This window comes from Arachis duranensis, chromosome 9, assembly GCF_000817695.3.
Source record: "Arachis duranensis cultivar V14167 chromosome 9, aradu.V14167.gnm2.J7QH, whole genome shotgun sequence".
Lineage (NCBI taxonomy): Eukaryota > Viridiplantae > Streptophyta > Magnoliopsida > Fabales > Fabaceae > Arachis > Arachis duranensis.
Window position 1 is genome coordinate 87,543,488 of NC_029780.3, and position 11,873 is coordinate 87,555,360.

Sequence of the window (11,873 nt, forward strand, 5' to 3'; positions counted from 1 at the left end):
GAGTCGATCCCACGAGAATTGATGGACTAAGCAACAATGGTTAAATGATTTAATTAGTTAGGCAAGCAGAAAATGGTTTTGAGATGTTCAAAAGGTTTAAAAAGTGACTTCAAAATATCAGAAGGCAGCAAGTAATTAAGTTGAAAATAAAATATGGGAGAAAATAGTTAAGGTTTCAAAGTTATCTATTTTCTGGATTGACTTTTCTTACTAACTATTTTAATCATGCAAGATTTAATTCATGGCAAACTATATGTGACTAGACCCTAATTCCTTAGACCTTCATAGTCTCCTCTAAAATTCATCAACTGCCAATTCCTTGGTCAATTAATTCCAATTAGAGGGTGATGATCAAATTCCAGTTTATATGCCACAAGAATCCTAATTATCCAAAAATAAGGGGATTATATGTCACGTATCCTGTTAAATACAAACAATTAAAAATTCAGGATAATATGTTTTCAAGCTGTTATTCAAGTAAAGAGCTTTTTCAAGTTATACAAGAACTCATTTAGAACATGGGTCCTACTTCCGTTCCACCCAAATTCATAGAATAAAGAACGAAAATAATTCTTGAAATATAAATCAAAACATGAATTAAAATAGAAAAGTAATAATGTCAATCCATACAATAGACAGAGTTTCTAACCTTAACAGTGGAGGTTTAGTTGCTCATGACTCAAAGAGAAAATAAGGATTCAGGTAAATTGTCTGAGGTGGAATTTAAATTGGTATCGAATTCCATAATGAAATCCCCCCGGAATTCCCCTAAAGAAGGAAAGTTTCTCCTTTTTATAACTAATCCTAATTAATTTAAAATCTAATATCTAAAATTAAGATAATATCTTTTCCTCTTTTCAAATTCAAATTTGAATCAGAATCAACTAAATAATCCACGCCTTGTAACGTGGGGACCACTTGGCTTCACTGGATCCGCGCCTAACTTGGCAGAGAGCTGCGCATTACTTGAGTGCCAAAATGGGGCCCAGAAATCGCCCCCAGCGTTTTTTGTGTTTTTTTCACGTGGCGCATGTCACGCGTACGCGTCGATAGTTTATTCTGCATGTCACACGTACGCGTCGCCATGGAAAGCTCCAAATCACGCGCACGCATCAGGTACACGCACGCGTCGTTCCTCTCTGTCATCTCCTTTAATTCTTGTGCTGCAGAAACTCCATCAAATCCAACTAAATACTACCTAAAATAAATAGAGTTGCACAAGACTCAAAGTAGCATCCATAGTGGCTGAAAGACAATTAATTCATGATTAAACTTAACAAATTAAATGCAAATTTACTAGGAAAAGATAAGAAAGATGCTCATGCATCACAACACCAAACTTGAATTGTTGCTTGTCCTCAAGCAACCAAACTAATATAGGCTAAGGTTGTGAATTCGCATGAGAATGAGAGTTCGATTAATCTCAAGTCTATTCTTAAAATGGGGTTTATTCATTATAATTTTGAACAGTTTTGGCATCTCACTCTCCTTTGAATAAGAGGAATGTCTGTGTCATTCGAAATTAGAATCCGGATCATATTATGAATTTTTTGATCTTTATACTCCAGTTTAATCCTTGAACACAACATGATTTTCTTTAATTTATTTTTCTTTGGTGCTTTGCACCTTAAGCCTAACTGTGACTTTAAATGTTTTGTCTCAAGGGTTACTTGACACAGAAACACCACAAGAACTTAACTGAGGAATTTTCTTTAAGTTCTGATTTTTCTTGTAGTTACTCCCAGACAGTGGTGCTCAAAGCCTTTGGCATACTCTGTTAAACACACTTGGTCTCGACTCTAAGTGTTTTGTCTCAAGGATTACTTGACACAATCACACCACAAGCATATGACTAGAGAAACAACTCTTTGAGCTTTTAATCATGTCTGACCTCCCTAGTCATTGAAGCTCAGAGTCTTGGACCTTGCTTTTATTATTATTATTATTATTATTATTATATATCAAATATGCACTGTTCATGTCATGCATTCAAAATCACAAATAATACCACCACATTTAAGTAAATAAGACTACTCTTAAATATAACTCAATTTCTTTTGCAATACATCACTTCTTTTTCTTTTGAATTCAAGCTTTAGTGAGCAATACATGAGATAATGTTTTTTAACTAAAAGTACTAAAGATCATGCAAACAATCAAAGCAACAGAAAACAGACAATAACACAATAAGAACGGAAGAGAAATAGAATGAAAGGAACTCAACCACCTCAGTTATGCTGTGGTCATCTCATTCCTTCATGAAGCATATTCATCTCCCTTTGGTGCTAAACAGAAAAGCCATAAGGGAAGCGTCAACACCAAACTTAAAGGTTTGCTTGTCCTCAAGAAAACAAGAACTGCAAACAGAGAGGGAAATAAAAGCAATTAATATGATGACAGAAGAATAAAAAGATAAAAGAACAAGAGAGGGCTAGAATTTGGAAGGTGGATGATTTGAAATCAGGCACTGAGGTGGTGTAATTGGGCATCGCATGCGTCGCGTACGCATGAGGCACGCGTAGGCGTGGATCGCACGAACTTCAAGTGACACGTACGCGTTAGGGACGCGTACGAGTGGAAGGCCAGGATGAGAAAACGACGTAAACGCACGCGTCCGCATGGTGGGGCTTGTGTGCCCAGCATAGTTCCTGCCCCACACCAGCATAACTTTCTGGCCAAAACTCCTTTTACGCCGATTTTACTCATCGACGCGTGCGCGTGCTTGACGCATACGCGTGGAGTGTCAAAAGTGAAAATGATGCGTACGCATCATGGACGCGTACGCGTGAGCATATTTGTGCGCAAGGCACACTTCCTTCGCCATTCTCATGCAACTCTCTGTTCACTTTTATTTTTCACGTACACACATATGACGCGTACGTGTCATTGACGCTTGCGCATCATGTGCTCTTTTTTTTTAAAAATCCGGTTCCTGTTCTAAAATAGCTGCATGATTAGATAGAACTTAATAAAAATCAAATAAATAAGAAAACTACTACTACGAAAATAACTAAGGATACGAAATTATTGGGTTCCTCCCGACAAGCGCTTCTTTAATGTCACTAGCTTGACACTTGATTGTTGAATTTTCTTCATCTTCTTCCAGTTGGTTAAAAGAAATGTCTCCAAGGGGAGAGAGGTGAAGATTAGTGCCCCCTGATATAAAGTCCTCCTATCGAGCTTTCTTTTATTGTGATTAGCTTGATTCACCTTGCTTGTTGGTGTAGAGGTTGGATTGTTTCTTGCTAACTTTTTCTTCTTCATAGATATTTTCTTCTGTTTCTTGGTCACAATCCCCTTTTCAGTACTTTCTTTGATTGCCTTCACTTCTTTGATTTGAAGATTTGGGTGTTGTGTGATGGTTAGAGTGTACCTTTCATCAAGAACTTCTTGAATTGGTGGTTCAAAAAATTCACCCTCTATGTCACTCTCTACTTCATTGGAGTGTAAATTCCCATAATTGTTTTCATCCCTTACAACCTCCTTTCTTTGTGCATCTTCCTTCTTTGTTGGTGCATCTTCCTCCTTTGTTTTTGCATCTTCTTCTTCTTCCATGTGTGAGGGTGGAAAGTTCCCTAGTTCACTGGAGTATAAACTCCTTTGATTGATTTCCTCACTTTCTTCCATAGGATCTTGTATTATATCTCTTGGGAAGGAATTTGCTTGTTCTTCTTCCTGGGACTTGGTAATCAGCTGCACATAATTCTCTACATTTTTAACACTCGTCTTTATATCATGTATGAATTCTTTCATGAGAAGCTCAAGATCTAATGGTATCTGAGATGAATAAGGAGATTGTGGCTCTTGATATGCATAAGAAGGAGATGATGGTTCTTGATAAGTGTAAAAAGAGGATGGCTCTTGGTATGAATAAGGAGATGGTGGCTCTTGATATGGGTAGAAGGATGATGGTTCTTGATATAGATAGAGAGGTGGTGGTTCTTGGTATGAATATGGAGGTGGTGGTTCTTGATATGCATATGGAGGTGGTGGCTCTTGATAGTTGGAACATGGAGCATTGAGGTTTCTTTGATTTTAACTTTGCCAACCAAAATTTGGAAAGTTCCTCCATCCACCATAATATGAATCACTACTTGGGTGTGTGTAGTAACCCATTTTATCTCTCCCCATTATTTTTCTTTAGCACAAAACACCAAAAAGGATTAAACGCATCATGTGGTAAACAGGAAAGCAACGAAAAAAGAATAGAATTCTAAGAATTAAAATAAAACTAACTAGGAAACACCAAACTTAATTTAAGAAATTAAGAAAAATATTGATGCTATTTATTTATGTAATTTTTTTGAAAATATTAAAAATAGATTTTAATAAAGTTAAAACTAAAACGCCTAATCTAAGCAATCAAACAACTAATAGTTGTTAATCACTATCAATCCCCGGTAACGGTGCCAAAAACATGGTGCGGTGATTTAACAACCCACAAACTAACCGGCAAGTGCACCGGGTCGTACCAAGTAATACCTCAGGTGAGTGAGGGTCGATCCCACGAGGATTGATGGACTAAGCAACAATGGTTAAATGAGTTACTTAGTTAGGCAAGCAGAAAATGGTTTTGAGATGTTCAAAAGGTTTAAAAAGTGACTTCAAAATATTAGAAGGCATCAAGTAATTAAGTTGAAAATAAAATATGGGAGAAAATAGTTAAGGTTTCAGAGTTATCTATTTTCTGGATTGACTTTTCTTACTAACTATTTTAATCATGCAAGATTTAATTCATGGCAAATTATATGTGACTAGACTCTAATTCCTTAGACCTTCCTAGTCTCCTCTAAAATTCATCAACTGCCAATTCCTTGGTCAATTAATTCCAATTAGAGGGTGATGATAAAATTCCAGTTTATATGCCACAAGAATCCTAATTATCGAAAAATATGGGGATTATAAGTCACGTATCCCGTTAAATACAAACAATTAGAAATTCAGGATAATATGTTTTCAAGTTGTTGTTCAAGTAAAGAGCTTTTCCAAGTTATACAAGAACTCAATTAGAACATGGGTCATACATTCGTTCCACCCTAATTCATAGAATAAAGAATGAAAACAATACTTGAAATATAAATCAAAACATGAATTAAAATAGAAAAGTAATAATGTCAATCCATACAATGGATAGAGCTCCTAACCTTAACAGTGGAGGTTTAGTTGCTCATGACCCAGAGAGAAAATAAGGATTCAGGTAAATTGTCTGAAGTGGAATTTAAATTGGTATCGAATTCCCTAATGGAATCCCCTGGGAATTCTCCTAAAGAAGAAAAGTTTCTCCTTTTTATAACTAATCCTAATTAATTTAAAATCTAATATCTAAAATTAAGATAATATCTTTTCCTCTTTTTAAATTCAAATTTGAATCAGAATCAATTAAATAATCCACGCCTTGTAACGTGGGGACCACTTGGCTTCACTGGATCCACGCCTAATGATAAACCACTATTTTATGGTTTATATTGTGTTTTATTGAGTGGTATTATCAAGCTTTTCACCCACTTATTCATATGATTTGCATGTATTTACAATTCCTTCCTAAAAATATCCTATGATTAATAACTTACTTCCTAAGGACCTTTTTGTTGTATATTTTTATCTTCATTCGTACCATTCGATGTCGTGATATGTATGTTAAGTGTTTCAGGCTTCATAGGACAGGAATGGCGTAAGGAATGAAGAGGAAGCATGCAAAAATGGAAGGAACACAAGGAATTGAGGAGATGACCAGCGAGAAGTCACGCGGTCGCATGGCTGATGATTAGATTTTTGACGGTATAGAATTTCACTATTGAAGTCTCGTTGCAAGTATAGTTTCTAAACCAATCAAAAATCCTTTCATACAAAAGATTGTTTGTCACAAGTAACAAACCCCTATTTTATAAACCGAAGTATTCAAACCTCGGGTCGTTCTCCCTAGGAATAACAATAAAGTGTCTTGCTATTGGTTATGAGTTATTTTTTTGGGGTTTTGATAAGAAACATGAAAGATAAATGGCAAGAAAGTAAACTAATGGCTAAAAAGGTCTTGGCAAGGGTTGGTGGTCAAGGATCTCTATCCTAATCACTAACCACAATATGAGAATTGGCAAGGATTAATCTCATTAAATCATCCTCTAACTAGTAGTAAAGGAAAGTCAAATGAGCTATATCAATCCTAGTCCATAAGTCCTAACTCTCCACTAATTCAATTAGTGAGAACTAGAGTCAATGGCTCCCAATCATCAATCACTTGGACATTAGTAACTCAAGAGGTCCTAAGTTACCTTTCCAAGCCAAGAGTATAAAATCCTACTCTAAAATCCAACCAAGCATTTCATCAAACACTTGGAAGGCATAAAAGGAAAACATAGTAAATCAACAACAAGAACAAAATCTAACAACAATTATTGAAAGGAATTAACAACACAAATCAAAAGGAACACAATTATTATGATTTACCTTGAATTGAATTGAAAGAGAAAGAAAGGAAAAAAAAGTGGATCTACAATCAAAGTATAAGAACAACATAAAGGAAGTTACAACAAAAGAATAGAGGAAGATGAATGTAACAACAAAGAATTGAAAGGTAGAAGTAGAAGAAAGCAAAGATTAAAACCTAGATCTAAGAACTAATCCTGATCCTAATCCTAATCCTAATTCTAGAGAGAAGTGAGAGCTTCTCTCTCTAGAAACTACTTCTAAAACTAAACTATGACTAATGGTAACTAACATGTGTTTCCTTCTTCACTCCTTGGGTTCAATAGCATCAGAAATGAGTTGGATTGGGCCCACAAGGCTTTAGAATTCGCTGGCCACGTATTGCTTTAAGTGGATCATATGGCAGCAACGATGTGTGCGCGTACAGTGCGTGTGCGCGTCACCATACGTGTAGCAATTATGGTAAATCTTATATTGTTTCGAAGCCCCGGATGTTAGCTTTCTAACCCAACTGGAACCGCATCATTTGGACCTCTGTAGCTCAAGTTATGGTCATTTAAGTGCGAAGAGGTCGGCTTGACAGCTTTCCGGTTCTTTCATTTCTTCATGAGTTCTCCAACTTTTCATGCTTTCTTTCTTCATTCCCTTGATCCAATCTTTGCCTCCTAAACCGTAAATCACTTAACAAACATATCAAGGCATCTAATGGAATCAAGGAGAATTAGATTTAGCTATTTTAAGTCCTAAAAATAATGTTTTCACTCTTAAGCACAATTAAAGGAGATGTTATAAAACCATGCTATTTCAATGGATAAATATGGGTAAAAGATTATAAAATCCCCTAAATCAAGCACAAGATAAACCCTACAAATGGGGTTTATCAACCTCCCCACACTTAAACCAAGCATGTCCTCTTGCTAAAACCAAGAATGAAGTAAGGGTATGGCATTTATTCAATGGAAACTAACTAAATGCAATCTACCTATATGCAACTATCTAGACAAATGCAATTGCTTGGTCAAAATAAGTCATTTCCCAAGAATGCATATATAAGCACAAGGGCAAAAGGTATTAACAACCATGCCAAACCACAATTGGATTGAGCTATTAAATATTTTTACAAACTTGCATGAGAAGAGATGATCATAGGTGGAAACATGTAATTGAGCATCAAACCCTCACCGGATGTGTTTGCGCTCTATTCGCTCAAGTGTTTAAGGTTGATTCTCTCAATTCTCCTCTATTTCATGCTTTCCAAGATTTGTTCTTCTTCTAACAATCAACATATATTTCATGCATGCATACAAGTATCATGAGGTCTTTTCTTTGGTTGTAATGTGGCTAGGGTCAAGGTAGAATGCATATATGGTTAAGTGAGGTTGAAATTTGAATCTTTGATAAGCTTAAACTTCCCACCTAACCTATGACAACCTATACAATTAAGTTCTAACCTAACTACCCATTCCTCACTTTTCCACATACTCATGCATTTTCTTTTCATTTCACAACACTCATGCATTGATTTTATTGAGCTACACTTTGCTTTGGGGCATTTTGTCCCCTTTTTATTTCTTTCTTTTTCTTCTTTTTCTTTCTTTTTCTATTTTTTTCTTTTCCTTTTCCATATTATTTTTCTTTTCTTTTTCTTTTGTTTTTCTCATATTTTTCTTTCTATATACAAGAACCTCAATGCATAAGGTTTTACATTTGATCAATACATGAGCATGTACTCAATTCCCAATATTTCCAATAATAATACAAAACTACCCTTTTATTCACCCAATGTCCCAAGGTTCCCACACTTGAATGATACTCACACACACTTGCCTAAGCTAATCAAAGATCCAAATAAGGACATTTATTGTTTTTCGCTTTAGGCTTGTAATGTGCTAAAATAAGAACGAAATGGGTTAATCGTAGGCTCAAATTTGGCTAACAAAGGAAGATAAAAGGTAAGGCCATTTAGGTAAGTGAGCTAAATGAAATGATGGCCTCAATCATATAAATGCATGAATACACAACATAATGGACATAAAGAATCAAACAAATCAAAGATTACAATTATAGAAAGAGAATAATGCACACAAGAAGGAAAAATAAGTGGTTATAAGATGTAACCACATCATTAGGCTCAAATCTCACAAGCTTGTGTTCTTAGCTCAAAAATATGATCCACAATATATATATTTCAAGCAAGTTCTATGAAGAGTTTTCACTCAAATCAATTGAGGTGCCCTATAGATAGAAATCTTGAAAATTTTCATTATTTTGACTAAGCTTATTGTGTATATATATGCAAAAAAAATAAGAAAATGCAACAAAAATCCTAAAAACCTAAAATGACATGCAAAAGTGTTGAGATTAGAAATTTGTCACCTAAAATCGCCGAACGGTCGGACGACCTCCCCACACTTAAAAGTTTGCACTGTCCTCGGTGCACTCAAAGATGAGCAAGGGGGTACGGCGACTCTCCGGATTGTTGCGTGTTCTTAGTCTTGCTTCCGTTATTGCTCGTGGTGCATTCATCATGAAAAACAAAAATTAAAAGCAAGGAAGCATAATTGTTGGAATGAGGTAAATCACTAGAATTGAGTGAGTGAATTAGTGTGACATTAAGAAATATTAGGTGTGTGAATTCTAAATTGCGCGGTTTAGAACACACATTAGCATAAGAAGCTATGTCACAAAAGAAGCATGCACTTTACTCATTCTAGTATGCTTGAGATGCTTTAAGTAAACTTGTAAGGTAAAACAAGCATTAAAGAAGCATGAAAGCACGCTAGCTAAGCCTATAGATGCATATGTTCATGAAATACCATGCATTAAGGTAAATGCACATCATCATCCATCATCAAGAGATTGCCTAATCACAAAATAAGGCTCAAATCACATGGTGGCCAAATCATGTAATTCAAGAAGAGTTACAAGCTCGAAGGCAATTCTCATCACTTGGTATTCTTAAAAGGTAAGCATGAAAAACTCAAAACCAAGTTGCAAAATATAACCTCAATAATAGAATCCAACAAAGATTATCTAAAAACATTCATGCTAAAATAGCATTTAGGCAATAAGGAGGCAACAATGTGGAGTAAACAAAGTCAATAATCCAACACTTATGATGGAAAGAGAGAAAATAAAATGAAAACTAAACTAAAACTAACTAAGCAACTAACTAACTAACTAACTAATTAACTAACTAACTAATAACTAACTAAAATAAATGGTTAACAATGGTGTTTGGAAGTGTTGGAAGAGGGGTAGAAGAAAGGAAGAAGAAAAGGGGAATGAAAGAAATGGAAAGAGGAGAAGAAAAGAGAAGTGGATGGGAGAAAGAAATCCACGCGTACGCACGCATGGCGCGCGCGCGTCGATGGCTTATTCGAGAGTGGCGCGTACGCGTCATGTGCGCGTGCGCGTGAATGGGGTTTGTGCCTCAGGCCCAATTTCCGCACAGTGCAGGCCTAACTCTCGGGTCAAGGTATGGAAGGTGGAACTTCTCAATCCACGCGTACGCACGCATTGCGCGCGCGCATGGATGGTCGAGAACGCTTGATGCACGCGTACACGTACAGTGCGCGTACGCGTGGATGGTGCTCTATTTTTCAAAAATTTTCGCTATGTTTTTGCACCAATACAAGCATTCCAAACCTCCAAACAGCTATCAAAACACCATAAAACCTTATTTAACATGTTATACTACCAATTAAACTCAACTAATTAAACAAAACATGAAATTAAACTAATTCTATCATTATGTACAAAAGGGAAAATGAAAAGAATTTACCATGGTGGGTTGTCTCCCACCTAGCACTTTTGTTTATTGTCCTTAAGTTGGACTTATGGGGAGCTCCTCATCAAGGTGGCTTGTGCTTGAATTCATCTTGGAACTTCCACCAATGCTTGGTTCTCCATTGTGCCCTAAGATTTCCTATGGGTTGAGCCAAGTGTTGATGGAGTTCTTCACAAGCTTGGGGCTCCCAAAGTTGGTCCTCTTTTTGTAATCCGGGATCCCACACTTTATCTTCACACCCGTCTTGAAGTTGATCATCATTATTGGTCCATCCGGGTGGTGAACAAGATGAATTCTCTATGAAGTGCCCAACAAACCTCCTAGACCTATCCATTTGAGCACTATTCCAACCTTTGTATTCAACTCTTGAAGTATTAACCAAAATGAGCCTTGATTTGCAACGCCAACCACGAAACATCTTTTGCTTATGCTTCATCCCACAAAGAATCCTAAGTTGACCATCCGTTTCAAGCAAGCCATACTCAAATGGGATAATAAAGCTAATAGAAATGAATTTCACCCACTCAAATGAAGGTGTAGATGGCAACCTAGGCAAAGATGCTTCCAAAGATCTTGACAAAGCATAACCAACCCTCATTCTTCTATTTCTAGGGACTTCCACCTCCTCATAAGATCTCTCTAATTCAATCCTTTGTTCATTAATACTATCTAAGCCTTTTCCCTTAATCAAACTATAATTGGGAGGGTGAAAGAAGTTTACCTCCGCAACATTTTCAAATGCACTGGGAGAAGGTTCTTCAAGTTCAAAGGATTCTCCACCACTAGGACTTGATGCTTGCTCTTCATTGCCATGGGAACTCAATTCTTTCTCTATCCCATCCAAGTCTTCATATGGAATATGCCTTGGAAGATGTGCACTTTCCTCCCTAGATAATCATCTTGGAGGGGTTTTCTTCGACTCTATGTTCCCATGGGGGCTCCGCATCTCCTAAGTCTTCTACCACTTCTTCCGTGTCTTCAACAATTAAAGCTTCCTCTAATTGTTCCAATACAAAGCAACTTCCCTCATTTCCCACCGGAGTTTCCAATCTCTCCTTCATGCTATGTTCTTCATTTAATTCTCCACATGTAGCCATGGGAGTTTTTCCATTCTTTCCACTTGTTGCACAACACACTCCATGGTTGCTTGAAATTGATCCAATGCTTCCTTGAGACGATCCCTTGACTCTTGTTCCGCTTGGATATCATGATTAGGATCATGTGGCTCTTGGATCAATGGATATGAGTATTCTTCTATAGGAGGTTGTGGTAGAAAGTAGTATTCATCTTGTGGTTGAAAATTTTCATATATTGGAGGTGGTTCATCTCGGTAATAACATGGAGGGGGTGGCTCTTGAAAGGGTTGATATTGTGGTGGTTCCATATATGGCTCATATGGCTCAAAGGTTGGTTGGTGTGATGGATATGGATTAGGGTCATATGAAGGTGGTTAGTAAGAAGGGGCTTGTGAGTATGGTTGAGAGTTATGTTGAGGGTATGGATCATAGGCATATGATGGTGGTTCTTGAAAGTCACAAGGAGATTCACCATAGCCATTGGATTGATATGCATCATAGAATGGCTCTTCTTCATAGTGCATTGGTGGAGGTTGTTGCCATGAAGATTGATCATATGCATATGGCTCCTCCCACCTTTGGTT